The sequence below is a fragment of the Eleginops maclovinus genome, chromosome 13 (assembly GCF_036324505.1).
Source record: "Eleginops maclovinus isolate JMC-PN-2008 ecotype Puerto Natales chromosome 13, JC_Emac_rtc_rv5, whole genome shotgun sequence".
In the NCBI taxonomy this organism is placed as follows: Eukaryota; Metazoa; Chordata; class Actinopteri; order Perciformes; family Eleginopidae; genus Eleginops; species Eleginops maclovinus.
The window spans coordinates 8,225,248-8,230,435 of NC_086361.1; the positions used below are offsets into that span (position 1 = coordinate 8,225,248).

Below are 5,188 nucleotides of genomic sequence, written 5' to 3' on the forward strand. Positions count from 1 at the left end.
GGATCAGTCCTCTTGCTTGCCACAGATCCATCAAGCTCTCCATTTGGTTCCTTATTTTCTTTCTTTCGGCTCTGTTATAGCATCCGATCTTCTATTTATCCTGTCTCTTATCTCTACCATTGAGGTTAGCTCTGGGTTTGTCATTGTGTTATAATTTGTCATATTATTATTATTCTCTAACTAATTAATAATTTCCTAACCAGTATTTCTATAAAATACTACCCTTGTTTGAGATAACTTCATTTCAACTATTACTATTTATTTATTCCTTGTTTACGGTATCGTCAAAGCCCTCTAATAAAGAACAAAAATTGTCTTAAAATGTTTCAATAAATTTAGAAACTTTTTCAGAAGTTCTATAAAAAATTCAAGCTACTAAAAATGTTCTAAAGTTGTTTGATAAAAAATAAAAAGCACCTTACATTTTCCAATATAAAATAAAATATTAAAATAGAACGTAATATTATTTACGATATGTTTGTGAAAATTAATATGTGTAATGTATTTAATATTCACTATCTAATTATAATACATTTAAACTTCCTACTATGTGTCAAATGCAATACCTATCATCAACCACTGATGTAGTTAGTGATAATACTAATAAGACTTATGTGTATTTTAGTTTAACAATATACTATATGTCCACTAGAGTGTGCTATCTCGTTCCTGAGATATTCAATGTGTGTTATTCAATACCTCCAACAGAGGGTGCTAAATCGTTCCTGAAGTAATACTGGAGACATATATTAATTCATCCAGTAGGGGCACTGTTTTTTTTCTGCTCCCTTGGCGCCGGGTACCTGGCTGCCTCTCTGCTCTGCCACCTCTCCTCTGCATGTGGTTGTGTGTCCATGTATATCCTCTGTGTGTTTAATGTGTGTCAACACAACAGAGTAGAGAAAGCAATTTCCCTGTAAGGGATTAATAAAGTATGTCTTCTTCTTCTTCAATAATTAGTGTCCTGTTTATACTGTATGCACTTTATGTAATTTACCACAGCAGTAAGGGGCTGAAAACACTTGAAAGTTCTCCTTGAAATGCTTCAGTTTGACCTCTTAGACGGGCTGGAGACCTTTTGAATTACCACAGTGCCTCGCTGCTCTACTCTTCTCCTTACTCTGGCTTTGTGTTTTTAAGAACCTGTGTTTTATGTCTTTCAGCAATCTGCCAAAATCCACAATGATAAAGATCCACAAGCTGCAGGATCCAGAGAGGATGTGCAGCGAAGCTCAGGAGGAGGAAGAAGAGGACGTTTAAGAATAAAAGAGACGGACGTTAGCATGGTGTGAACCTTGCTGGATATTTCAGTATTCTGAGTGTGTGTGTGTGTGTGTGTGTGTGTGTGTGTGTGTGTGTGTGTGTGACTAAAGAGATCTCAAAAGCTTTACGGAGAGAAAGGGTCAGAAAAACTCTGCAGAGACAACATTGCTACTGTTCAAGTAAGGAAGGTTTTTTCCACAGTTGACGGACAAATAAAAGCTGTTTTTGTGCATAAAACACCTTTTTTTTTTAGATTTGTTTATCTATATCAGTTTGCTAATACATGTTTGAGAAGATTTAAGAAAGGTATTGTTACCAGCTGATAGATGAAAACATCAGAGCAACAGAACAGAAGTTAATTATAAGCACAGGACCTAACCTGCACTGACAACAAACCAACAAGGATGATGACTTGATTTATCTGGAGGTCATTAACTATAAATAATGTGTTAAATAAGGGAGAGAGCCCAAGGCAGAGAGCCCAAGGCCCGGGCATGGCTCAGCTCCAGCCCCACTGCATCCACCACCTACTGAAGGCACAGGGTCTCAGATCTGCACAGCGCCACCGTCAGTCCTGGTGTCTCATTGCTGCTAACGGCCAGCCTGGCTCCATGAATCAGCGGCTCTTTTAACAACCAGTGCACAGTCAGTCTTTGGACACCTTTTATGGTTAAAAAGGGCCCAAGACTTAAAGACACCCTGATAAAAAGGAGGTAGCCCACTTAACTTTAAAATGTTTAAATCAGTTAAAAACAGAGCAGCATCCAGCCCCAGGTTACTCGCGCGTCTTAGAATGCAGCTGCTCTCATCTCTCCACACCAAATCAGCCGGGCCGGTAAGATACCTTTGCAGAAACTGCACTCAAAGTGTCTGTTCGGCTGGCCAGGTGGACAAGGCCCTGTCCCCCCTCGTCTCTAGATAAAAACAGCACCCCCTGTGGCACCCAGTGTAGCCCATCCCAAAAGAAATCTACCAATCTCTTTTGTATTTGGGCCAGTAGGCCTGAGGGAGGGTCTACACAGGTAAGACGGTGCCACAGTTGGGATGCCACAAGGTTGTTTAAAACCAAAACTCTACCTTTAAAAGACATCTGCGGGAGCAGCCACTTCCATTTGGACAGTTTTTCCTCAATCTTCTCTGTGACGTTCTCCCAGTTCTTCTGGACTATATTTGTGTTCCCTACGAACACACCCAGGTACTTTATGCCATCTCTTTTCCATGTCATGCCCTGGGGAAGACGTGGGAGACCGCCACGCCACTCACAGACAGCGAGGGAACGAGAGAACGTATTTGAAAAGAACTGGGGAAAATGGAACATTTATACGAGACATGACACCAACTGAACGAATGTTAAATGGAACAGTGGACTGAATAGTAGAACATCTCCAGACAGTGTGTTAGTGTTATTATTATTGTTACTTCACTTGTACCTTGTTTGCTGTATTGCTTATGTGTGTGAAAACTTAATAAAAATGTAAGTTATAAAAAAACACACATAAGGGGTTTTAACCTCATTGCTGCTTATTTGAACATTAAATGATGTAAACACAGTGGAGCCACTAAATACTGATATACACCTGAACCTCAGCACAATACGGACTCAAAGTGGCAGACACACTTCAGAGTGTACTGCAGGGAATCTACACACAGATGTGCTTCTTCTTCTTATTTAACAATAATAAGGTTTGATTATCCCTCTGTTCTTCCTTCAGGTCTCTCTCAGTCAGGTGTAAGCTATATTTCAATAACTTCATGATAAAGATGAACTGCTGCGGCTCCATGATATTCGACCATAACAACGAGACGCTCTCCATCTCCGTACGTATACTACATTCATTCATACAACCGTCACTCCTGTCTTTCTTGTCTGAAGTTACACACCTTTGTTTGCTGACCTGTGCAGGTGATGCCCCCGGGCCGGGAGGATGGGGGGGGAGTGAGTGACATGCGCTCTCTGAGTGGGGGGGGGGGGGGAGCGCTCGTTCTCCAGCTTCTGCTTCATGCTCTCTCTGTGGTAGATCACCGATTCTCCCTTCAGGTGCCTCGAGTTCGACGTGTACATGGTACACACACACACACACACACGAAACGCTGCTATGTGAGAAAACACCTCGCAAAGCAAACAGAGCCTCACAAGGCCACCGCTTGTTCCAAGGCCAGAACCCGGGGCAACGCTCCTCACATCTCTGTGAGACGAGAGAGAAGGAGGCAAGGGAGGAGAGCAAGTAATGAAATGAGACCAGACTAGACATGATAGCATGAATGTAAAACGGGTTGAGGGAACAAGAAATATATAGGGCAGGAGCGAGAAAAGAGGAAACAAAGTGAGAGTGCAGGGACGATTGAGGATAAGGGTTCTAAGAGAGGTTGCATGGAGAGTGGGAGGAAATATGAAGACCTACAAGACGGCTTGAAATATATTGCAGCAGGGATAGGTAAGGTGAAAGGGGGTGAAAACAGGGAATTAATACCAGGAAGGACAATGTAAAGTTTACGAGATGGTGTAAAGTTTCCAACATGTTGTCTTTTTGATGTACGACTTCTTTAAAAGTCAAAACTTACAATGAAGTTGTAAAGCTAGCTGAGAAGCAAAACAGACAAGGAACAAGGAATAAATGACAGAAAAAATGCAAAACATTCCTGTGAATAATATTTATCTAGGGCTTTTATTGTGAAAGGTATAATTGATATAATTATGTATTTGTTATGAATTTTGTATTTGTGTGAAATGATTTCAAAGGGATTTTAAATTTCTAGCACTTTTGAATTATTATTGTCTCTATAGCTTGATAAAGAAATATTATGATTTATTAGAATAATTCTATCTTTTTCTATTAGTCATTTTCCAACAGATTCCCCATTCATATCATTCAAAGACTAATGTATTAAATAAGTCATGTTTGAATAACAGGGTTCCTGCAGTTGCTTGAAATCCTTGAAAACATTTTCATTATAATTTTGAGTTTGGTTTGAAAAGTTCTTGAAACTGATCTTTTGTTTCCATTTTAAATTTGTCAATTTCTTGCTCTTTTGTTGTGTTACTGCACCATAAAATGCAATGAAACGGGATGAGGAAGAGCAATAATTAGTGTCCTGTTTATACTGTATGCACTTTATGTAATTTACCACAGCAGTAAGGGGCTGAAAACACTTGAAAGTTCTCCTTGAAATGCTTCAGTTTGACCTCTTAGACGGGCTGGAGACCTTTTGAATTACCACAGTGCCTCGCTGCTCTACTCTTCTCCTTACTCTGGCTTTGTGTTTTTAAGAACCTGTGTTTTATGTCTTTCAGCAATCTGCCAAAATCCACAATGATAAAGATCCACAAGCTGCAGGATCCAGAGAGGATGTGCAGCGAAGCTCAGGAGGAGGAAGAAGAGGACGTTTAAGAATAAAAGAGACGGACGTTAGCATGGTGTGAACCTTGCTGGATATTTCAGTATTCTGAGTGTGTGTGTGTGTGTGTGTGTGTGTGTGACTAAAGAGACAGGGATAAGTGTTTGTGTTGCCCAGATGCAGATTAACCATCTCAAAAGCTTTACGGAGAGAAAGGGTCAGAAAAACTCTGCAGAGACAACATTGCTACTGTTCAAGTAAGGAAGGTTCACCCATAACCAACTGGCATTATTGTACGTTTTGAGGGATTAGGGAATAGGTTGGGGAGATTGGGTAAAACATCCTTAGTTTTGTGCCTTAATGCAAGATACAGTTGAGCTCAAATTGATTAAAAACTGGAGTCAGACTATGTGGAGCACTTCCAAAGTTACAGTCTTTTCATACAATTGTATTTTTCTCCAAAATCTGAGTTTTTTTCCACAGTTGACGGACAAATAAAAGCTGTTTTTGTGCATAAAACACCTTTTTTTTTTAGATTTGTTTATCTATATCAGTTTGCTAATACATGTTTGAGAAGATTTAAGAAAGG

At 40.0% G+C, this 5,188-nt stretch overlaps 1 long non-coding RNA gene across 1 annotated transcript; it reads left to right on the plus strand.

Moving 5' to 3' along the window:
- Positions 1–1,394: 1,394 nt before the first annotated feature.
- Positions 1,395–4,644, plus strand: LOC134874523 (uncharacterized). Its single transcript, XR_010167082.1, has 3 exons — positions 1,395–1,442; positions 2,976–3,081; positions 4,556–4,644. It is a non-coding gene; the product is annotated as an uncharacterized LOC134874523 (long non-coding RNA).
- Positions 4,645–5,188: the final 544 nt, after the last annotated feature.